Source organism: Anomaloglossus baeobatrachus, unplaced genomic scaffold (assembly GCF_048569485.1).
Source record: "Anomaloglossus baeobatrachus isolate aAnoBae1 unplaced genomic scaffold, aAnoBae1.hap1 Scaffold_670, whole genome shotgun sequence".
NCBI classification, from domain to species: Eukaryota; Metazoa; Chordata; class Amphibia; order Anura; family Aromobatidae; genus Anomaloglossus; species Anomaloglossus baeobatrachus.
Window position 1 is genome coordinate 126252 of NW_027445042.1, and position 10711 is coordinate 136962.

The following is a 10711-nucleotide window of genomic DNA, read 5'->3' on the forward strand; positions in this document are numbered from 1 at the left end:
ATTTGCATCAAGCAAATTCAAAAATACGCCATAATTAACCGTCCCCAGGATGACACCGGGGTAGGTAGCAAAGTCTTTCCTGATCCCAGCTCTGTTCATCTTGGCTTCTTTTAAAAACACAGCAAGCAAGGGTTACTCCAAGCGGAGTCTCCCTTTTTTCCAAAAATTGGGCCACACAGACACCCACCCCATCAGTACTTTACCCTCCACACCAGTCCCAAGCTGGAAGCACTGCAGCACTGCCTCGGCGAAGCGGCAACAGGCTGTGCTGCAGCTAATCTGCATAGGTGACAAACCCCACAATGCAGAAGAGGTGTGGACAGCTCTAAAACAGCATGCAGATCACTGGCTCACACCTCTGAACCTAAAGCCAGGAAAGGTTGTGTGTGACAATGGCCGGAACCTGGTGGCGGCTTTGAGGCGAGGCCAGCTGACACATGTTCCATGCGTGGCCCATGTGCTCAACCTCGTGGTTCAGCGGTTTCTAAACTCATACCCAGAGCTGTCTGATCTGCTGGTAAAAGTTCGCCGCCTGTCTGCACATTTTCGAAAGTCACCTACTGCTTCAGCCGGCCTTGCCGGCTTTCAGCGTCATTTGCATCTTCCGGCTCACAGACTGGTGTGTGATGTCCCCACGCATTGCTGATATGTGCCCGTTCAAGTGTCTCGGGAATTTTCAACAGATCCGTCCGAAGGTGGATGGCCCCTTATTATGTCACGAGGATGGGTCCTTTTTATCGAGATACCAATTTGTGAGTGTTTTTAGGGCATGTTTGAAGTCGTTGGGGTTAGATCCGAAGTCTTTCGGATTGGGGCAGCGAAGGAGGCCTCTATATGCGGCCTACCGGAGGAGACAGTTAAGCAGATTGGTAGGTGGAAGTCGCAGCGCTTTAAGTCGTATGTACGTCCCCAGGTGGTTGTTGGCAATTGAGGGGAAAAGGGGGGGGTATTAGGGTAGCAATGGGGGGGGTGAGAGTGTGTGTTTTTTGTCAATTTGGTTTGGTGAGGCAATAAAATGGTGTCGTCTGTACATTTTGTATTGCAGAAGCACCCCCCCTTCCTTCCCTGGTCTGGATCCTTGGCCACTCTTATGTGTATTGGGGAGCCCGACGAGCGGACGCGAGATGGAACGGGAGACAGCTAGGTTTTGAGAAGGACCTGGCTCTCGTGCGATGGCTCGGTGTTCGGGGGTTAGGGTGGAACAGGGTGTTGCAGGAGGTGCATAGATACGCCCGGTTGGACAGACCTCCTGACATCTTAGTGTTGCATGCCGGGGGGAATGATTTGGGTGGGCGTCCTTTTCGAATCTTGATAACGGACATCAAACATGATTTGTTACGGTTATGGGTGTCGTTTCCAGGTCTAACGATAGTCTGGTCGGAGATAGTAGCGAGAAAGAGTTGGCAGAAAGCGCGGTCAGTTGACAGGTTGAACAAGGCGCGGGCGAAGGTTAATAGGGCGATCTCGAAGTTTGTTAGTCGGAACGGGGGTATAGCAATACGGCATGTTGAGTTGGAAAGGACGGAAGAGGAATTTTGGTTGGCTGACGGGGTACACCTTAATGCGGTGGGAACTGACTTATGGGCTCTTGGCTTGCAGGGAGGTATTGAGAGGGCCCTTTGCTTGCGGGGGGTCTCAGGCACTTGAAGGGTTTCAAGGTGCCTTCGTTGTGGTGTTGTTTATTGGTGGGTCCTTGAAGTTGGTTTAAAATTGGTTCGGGGATTCATCCGGGTATGGATCCCCTCATTGGCAGAATTGATGGTCCCCTAGTGATTTTGGGGGGGAACCCCGACGGGGTATGTCGGGGCCCCTGGGGGTGTGGTTGGGGTTGACGGAGGATTAACCCTAACCATTTGGTGCTACTGAGTCAGTGTGGGTAACGGCTGGGAGCAAGTTGAGGTTTTTTATTGCTCGGTTATGGGAATCACCAGGGTTTTGGTAGCTTCAAGGACCTTACCACATTGCAAATTTTATTGGTTATGTATTCTTGTTAATAAAATGGCTGCTATGGCCAAAATTATCCAAAGATAAATTTGTGTCTGTGTAATTACTTTTAAATAAGAAATGGGAATGGAGGTGTGGGGTATGAAAGGAAGACCGGAGTCAACAATTCCAGGGTCAAGCATGTTTATTTGCGTAAGCTTCGTTCCAGGGTAGAAAGGGTAAGAGTGCCTTTCAGAATTCGAAGTGGTCGGACTGTACGGACCACCAAGAACTGCAGGAGAGCTTGAACATCTTCCCATGGATGTGCGACATCCTCCCTCATCAGTTACGTAGGTAAGCAGGTTCTCAGCATTGCAGCCCATTTGTTGTCTTAAGTTAGTTAAGCGGGGTTAACTAACCTGTCAGTTCAGCCTCAGGTCTAAAGCAGAGGCCTGGACTCCACTCCTTACTCCTCACTCCACAACTCTCCTTAAAAACAACTGACTCCTTTTTCCTGCCCCGGGGTCTCCAGACCCTTAGGTGGGCGTTTCCTTCCGTCTGGTCCTGCCCACTGGTGTGCCTGTCTTTCCCTGGGGGAGGTGACTAGGGTTTTCTGGTTGGCTTTGTGTGACTTAGGTGAGGGAAGTTGTTATGCGGGGGCCTATGTGTGACTACCTGCAGTGTCAGGGCGTCACATATGTATGTGTGTATGTCTGCTAAAGGAATCCGCACCGTCATATTTACAAACACAAAATTTTGACTCTATGCACAGAAGAGAGTCATGCTATTTACATGATTTGTGTTTTTTTACCTTTTAAAACTATCATTAAATGTTAAGTTTTAGTTAGGGATTTATGCTTCTGTCTGTCTCTCTCCCAGTCTCTGTCATCTGTCTGTCTCTGTGTGTCTCTATCTCTATCCATGTCTCTCTGTCTCTCTATCTCTGTCTGTCTCTCTGTGTCTGTCTGTCTTTCTCTCTTTGTGGCTGTCTGTTTCTATGTCTGTCTGTCTCTTTTCCAGGTCTGTCTCTTTTCCAGGTCTGTCTCTTTCCCTGTCTGTCTGTCTCTTCCCCTGTCTGTCTCTTCCCCTGTCTGTCTCTTCCCCTGTCTGTCTCTGTATTTCTTTGTCTGTCTCTGTCTGTCTCTTCCCCTGTCTGTCTCTTTCCCTGTCTCTCTCTGCCTGTCTCTCTTTGTCTCTCTCTGTCTGACTCATTCCCCGTTTGTCTCTTTCCCTGTCTATCTCTGTATTTCTTTGTCTGTCTCTATCTGTCTGTCTCTCTCTGTCTGTCTCTTCCCCTGTCTGTCTGTTTCCCTGTCGGTCTGCCTTTTCTCCTGCCTGTCTCTGTATGTTTGTCTTTGTCTGTTTCCCTATCTGCCTCTGTCTCTTTCTCTGTCTCTGTCTGTCTGCCTTTTTTCCCTGTCTATCTCTGTCTGTCTCTTTCCCTGTCTGCCTCTGTCTGTTTGTCTCTGTCTCTTTCCCTGTCTGTCTATGCCTATCTGTCTCTGTCTGTTTGTCTCTCAGTCTGTGTCTGTCTCTCTCTATCTGTCTCCCCACTGACATCATATTATCTCACACATAAGCTTCTTATACTATGAATGTCCTTTGTTCCTATAGCAACCAATCACAGCTGCTATTAATAACTTGCAGCTCCCACCTCCATTCAGTTTAATGGAGGCAGGTTTTTTGGAGAGTAACTGTAAAGGTTAAATATTCCTGTTAAAACATAGTCTACAACGTTCCCTGAGTCACATGAGGTGTCTGCAAAATTTTGTGTTTGTAAATATGACGGTGCGGATTCCTTTAGCAGACATACACACATACATATGTGACGCCCTGACACTGCAGATAGTCACACATAGGCCCCCGCATAACAACTTCCCTCACCTAAGTCACACAAAGCCAACCAGAAAACCCTAGTCACCTCCCCTAGGGAAAGACAGGCACACCAGTGGGCAGGACCAGACGGAAGGAAACGCCCACCTAGGGGTCTGGAGACCCCGGGGCAGGAAAAAGGAGTCAGTTGTTTTTAAGGAGAGTTGTGGAGTGAGGAGTAAGGAGTGGAGTCCAGGCCTCTGCTTTAGACCTGAGGCTGAACTGACAGGTTAGTTAACCCCGCTTAACTAACTTAAGACAACAAATGGGCTGCAATGCTGAGAACCTGCTTACCTACGTAACTGATGAGGGAGGATGTCGCAAATCCATGGGAAGATGTTCAAGCTCTCCTGCAGTTCTTGGTGGTCCGTACAGTCTGACCACTTCGAATTCTGAAAGGCACTCTTACCCTTTCTACCCTGGAACGAAGTTTACGCAAATAAACATGCTTGACCCTGGAATTGTTGACTCCGGTCTTCCTTTCATACCCCACACCTCCATTCCCATTTCTTATTTAAAAGTAATTACACAGACACAAATTTATCTTTGGATAATTTTGGCCATAGCAGCCATTTTATTAACAAGAATACATAACCAATTAAATTTGCAATGTGGTAAGGTCCTTGAAGCTACCAAAACCCTGGTGATTCCCATAACCGAGCAATAAAAAACCTCAACTTGCTCCCAGCCGTTACCCACACTGGCTCAGGAGCACCAAATTATAAGGGTTAATCCTCCGTCAACCCCAACCACACCCCCAGGGGCCCCGACATACCCCGTCGGGGTTCCCCCCCAAAATCACCAGGGGACCATCAATTCTGCCAATGAGGGGATCCATACCCGGATGAATCCCCGAACCAATTTTAAACCAACTTCAAGGACCCACCAATAAACAACACCACAACGAAGGCACCTTGAAACCCTTCAAGTGCCTGAGACCCCCCGCAAGCAAAGGGCCCTCTCAATACCTCCCTGCAAGCCAAGAGCCCATAAGTCAGTTCCCACCGCATTAAGGTGTACCCCGTCAGCCAACCAAAATTCCTCTTCCGTCCTTTCCAACTCAACATGCCGTATTGCTATACCCCCGTTCCGACTAACAAACTTCGAGATCGCCCTATTAACCTTCGCCCGCGCCTTGTTCAACCTGTCAACTGACCGCGCTTTCTGCCAACTCTTTCTCGCTACTATCTCTGACCAGACTATCGTTAGACCTGGAAACGACGCCCATAACCGTAACAAATCATGTTTGATGTCCTTTATCAAGATTCGAAAAGGACGCCCACCCAAATCATTCCCCCCGGCATGCAACACTAAGATGTCAGGAGGTCTGTCCAACCGGGCGTATCTATGCACCTCCTGCACCCTAACCCCCGAACACCGAGCCATCGCACGAGAGCCAGGTCCTTCTCAAAACCTAGCTGTCTCCAGTTCCATCTCGCGTCCGCTCGTCGGGCTCCCCAATACACATAAGAGTGGCCAAGGATCCAGACCAGGGAAGGAAGGGGGGGTGCTTCTGCAATACAAAATGTACAGACGACACCATTTTATTGCCTCACCAAACCAAATTGACAAAAAACACACACTCTCACCCCCCCCATTGCTACCCTAATACCCTAATACCCCCCCCCCTTTTCCCCTCAATTGCCAACAACCACCTGGGGACGTACATACGACTTAAAGCGCTGCGACTTCCACCTACCAATCTGCTTAACTGTCTCCTCCGGTAGGCCGCATATAGAGGCCTCCGTCGCTGCCCCAATCCGAAAGACTTCGGATCTAACCCCAACGACTTCAAACATGCCCTAAAAACACTCACAAATTGGTATCTCGATAAAAAGATATATGTAATAAGGGGCCATCCACCTTCGGACGGATCTGTTGAAAATTCCCGAGACACTTGAACGGGCACATATCAGATGCCACAACCATCCCCAAACGGACTAGTCTACCCACACCTCTCTGATCAGTTTTCGATTTCCTAATCCAAAATTCAACTCCGTTTTCCACTGACATAATGTCACCCCAATCCAAGCCCCCGGGGAACGCCTTACTGGGCGATACCAACTCCCCAACCCGCAGGGCTCCAAAAAACGCCAAAGAAAAGGCTAACTTAAACAAACTCACCTCAAACGGAGATAGACAAACCCCCCACAACGCCCTACCCAGCCGGGTAGGGACCCAGCCCAGCCCAGCTGGGACCCAGTTTGAGCGAGGAACGGAACAAGTCCTTCCCACACCAAGGTTTGCAGGCCCTACCTCAGTCAGGGTTTCACCCACACTCTACAGCTCCGGAATGTCATGCTCTTCAGCCTCCTCCTCCTCCTGCGCATCCTCATCCACTTTACCCTCCACACCAGTCCCAAGCTGGAAGCACTGCAGCACTGCCTCGGCGAAGCGGCAACAGGCTGTGCTGCAGCTAATCTGCATAGGTGACAAACCCCACAATGCAGAAGAGGTGTGGACAGCTCTAAAACAGCATGCAGATCACTGGCTCACACCTCTGAACCTAAAGCCAGGAAAGGTTGTGTGTGACAATGGCCGGAACCTGGTGGCGGCTTTGAGGCGAGGCCAGCTGACACATGTTCCATGCGTGGCCCATGTGCTCAACCTCGTGGTTCAGCGGTTTCTAAACTCATACCCAGAGCTGTCTGATCTGCTGGTAAAAGTTCGCCGCCTGTCTGCACATTTTCGAAAGTCACCTACTGCTTCAGCCGGCCTTGCCGGCTTTCAGCGTCATTTGCATCTTCCGGCTCACAGACTGGTGTGTGATGTCCCCACGCATTGGAATTCAACTCTGCACATGTTGATCAGGATATGTGAGCAGAAGAGGGCAGTTGTTGAGTACCTGCATCACCTAAGCCATCGGGAAATGGGTCAAACTCCACACATAACACCTGAGGAGTGGAGATGGATGTCCGACCTATGTACCATCCTCCAAAACTTTGAGGACTCCACCAAGATGGTGAGCGGCGATGACGCCATTATTAGCGTCACCATACCGCTTCTCTGCCTTCTAAAACGGTCTCTGCTCAAAACCAAACATGATGCATTGCAGGCGGAACACGATGAGTTGGAGCAAGAAACAGTAGTGGGTGTGGGTGATAACACACAGCCCAGCCTCGTCTCATCACAACGTGCAGTGGAGGACTATGACGAGGAGGAAGATGAAGACATGGAGCAACTCTCCGACCAAATTGAGGATATGACATGCATACCAGTCATATGCTCAGTTCAGCGTGGCTGGCCAGAGGACAGGGTAGATGAGGAGGAGGAGGAGGAGAAGGAGGAGGACAGCATGTTCAGTCATCGTGTTGGTCTGGATATTGAAGTGATGGCTGTTAAGAGTCTGGCGCACATGGATGACTTTATGGTAAGCTGCCTGTCTCGTGACCCTCGCGTTAAGAACATCTTGGCCGACAATCATTACTGGTTGGTAACACTGTTAGACCCACGCTACAAGGAGAACTTTATGTCTCTTATTCCCGAGGCGGAGAGGTCAGCCAAAATGCAGCAGTTCTGGAAGGCCATAGTCACGGAAGTAGGCAAAGCATTCCCTTCACAAAACGCTAGCGTCATAATTGTAACACTATTAGTTAAAAGAAAGGGATAAACTGTAAAAAAAACAAAATAAGGCATAACTTTTTTTTAACATCAATTTTTTTTTTTTAGATTTAACCAAAGAATGTGCACATTTGTTATAATAAACAAGTGAAAAATGTTGAAAATCAGTCATCCAAAGGTGTGTGAAAAAAAAATATATATATGGTACCAATAAAAATGTCACTTTGTCCTGCAAAGAATGCAGCCCCCCACATTATTTTTTTCCTCTGTGCGGCCCATACACCCAGCCGAGTTTGAGACCCCCTGCCTTACACTATATAGATATCATGTTCATTCCCCATCTATCTTGCTCAGGAGAGCATCTCCCTCCCCCGGCACCAAGAGCAGCTCATACTGAATTGTTACAATGACTACATTGACACCCCCATACTTTGCACTGACGAGGGGCAAGCACCCCGAAACACCGTGTCTGCAAATTGGGATTCTGATCTGGCTTATATATCCTGAGTCATATTGCAATGGATTGTTGAAAATCCACTTGTGACTTTTAGGATCGCTACTTCCAATAGGTGGCGCTGTGCTAGAGTTTGTCTCCTTTACTGGAGAGACAATTTGTACATTGACTAGTAACACTGCACACAGAAATGCACCTTAATATTCCACTGTTAACCCTTTCCTCCCAGCAGTAACACACAACTCCTCACCTTGATATCATGGTGATTTATGGTCAGAATGACTTCAATGCGATCAGTGATTTCTATTCTAGCTCTGCTCACATAGATTTTATATCCACACTCAACTATAGGCCGTTCTTCATATTTTGGGGGTTTTTAGTCAGATATACTAGTTTGTGCCTGTATAGTATTGGTGTAGATGGGAGTGTAGGGCATGGGTTACATGGCACTGTGGTGGGATACTGATGGGAGGTATTGGTGCTGTGTTTGAGGCTTCTACTGGGTATTTTCCTACAAATACTGGAACAGCTCACTGCTTAGAATGATCCTTCCCAGCTCTATAATATATTATATATACCCCACAATGCAGGCTCACACACACATTTGTCTCAAGTGTGTTGTAGGGACACAGATACAGTCTTGGTCATGTGACTAAAGGCTACTTTACACACTGCGATATCGGTCCTGATATCGCTAGTGTGGGTACCCGCCCCCATCTGTTGCGCGACACGGGCAAATTGCTGCCCATGCTGCACAACACCGAACAGAACCAGTCACACATACTTACCTGCCCGGCGACGTCGCTGTGACCGGCGAACCGCCTCCTTTCTAAGGGGGCGGTTCGTGCGGCGTCACAGCAACGTCACTGAGCGACCGCCCAATAGCAGTGGAGGGGCGGAGATGAGTGGCCGGAACATCCCGCCCACCTCCTTCCTTCCTCATAGCGGCTTTGAGGCAGGTAAGGAGAGGTTCCTCGTTTCTGCGGTGTCACACGGAGCAATGTGTGCTGCCGCAGGAGCGACGAACTACATCGTTACTGCTGCAGTAACGATAATCGAGAATGGAGACCCATGTCACCGATGAGCGATTTTGCACGTTTTTGCAACGATGCAAAATCGCTCATCGGTGTCACACGCAGCAACATCGCTAATGCGGCCGGATGTGCGTCACAAATTCCGTGACCCCAACGACTCCGCATTAGCGATGTCGCAGCGTGTAAAGCCCCCTTTAGTGGGAGTGGTGTACAGGGTCTTAGCAGTAAAGAGTATTCCATATTTCTGCCAGATACCCACAGAGATATTGAAATCTGAAAAAAGAGACTTCTGCTCATTGAAGGTAAGAACTGCTCACATAGCGTTCAACTCCACAGCAAACGTGTGCTCTAGCACTGGCATCTCAGCAGGGATATTCCCCTACTACACATGTGTGTCTGGGTCGCTGTGACAGTTTACAGGACATAACTCAGGGCACCTAGACAGAAGGCAGAGGGACTACTTTCTATTTCTGGTGTAGATCTTAGTACAATATATATATATATACTATTACATGTGACACATGTACCTTGTATTACCATTATTCGCTGTATATGAACCCCTTTTCTCCGGGCATTATTTGTCTATAGCATTTTTCACGAACCTGAGGCAACTGAGAACCCTTCAGTGAAGGAATTCCACTAACCCTCACAATACCAACCAGGGGCCTCCCTGCAGTAACTCAGGTAGTTGTACCCATTCTCTTTCCGCATTCTATGTGTTCTTCTTCTTTCTTCTTTTTTTTCTTTTTTCTTCTTTTTATTTCTATCATGTAGTTCAGGGGTTTATAGATATATGTCCTGCATCTCATATTTCCTTTAGTGGTGCTTCTTACCCATTCTCATATCATTTACCCTAGTATTTCATGATCCTGAGGCGACTGAGAACCCTTTAATAAAGGAATCCTTTTTCACTTGAATTGTCAAGTGATACTTACCAGTGACTATCACGTAATGTTACAGGTAGTTGCATTTTCTTCCTCTTCTTTCTCTCCTTTCTTCTTTGTCACACGGTCCATTGTGTTATAGCCCACGTGTCATGATAACACTTGTACCATCTTTTCATTTAGATTCCACCTACAATTATTTACCGATTCCAGTTCTGAAATAGGCTTTCATCATCTACTCACTAGAATTCTCAAGTGCATAAGGTACTGAGACATATACATGTTCACACCATTATAAAGAACAAAGTATAAACATTGAGGTTTTTCTCACACCCATGTTCCTGTGTTCTTTGATATGATATGTGTTCATTTCCTTCACTATATAGGATTGCAAGTTTTCCATTTGTACCTTAATGGCAATGACGCTATACAATTGAACACATATCATCCTGTTATCCATATAGGTGTGTATTTACCTGCTTGACTATTTTTGGTTGTTTGATCCAGAATGTTTCTCCAGATAGGTCATGTGGAAATTTTCTTTCCTCAGTACAAATGTTTTCACTATGGCTTTGGAAAAATTTTTTGTATGTGCATCATGGTTATTTGACCCATTGTACTCTCAAGTAGCAATATATTGTACTGTTATGTTGTACTATGTACTAATTACGTGTTTATATGGTTTTGTAACCCTTTATGATCTTAGATAACTTTATCCTTGATAAAGACCTAAAAACAAGGTCGAAACGTTGGATGAATTATCCTTTTGCACAAATAAAGAATTTTCAGCATTCCAAGAGTTCTTTTCTTACGTTATTGATCACTATAGTGTGCCAGAGCTATTTCTATTGAATTGACTCTTATTTTTTCTGAGCACCTGCTATATACACAGTGAGCCAGACATATTCAAGTTTCATTCAGAAGGCAGAGGGAAGCCTTAGCAGCTGAGCCTATATCTTGGCTTGTGAGCATTAGAACAGGCC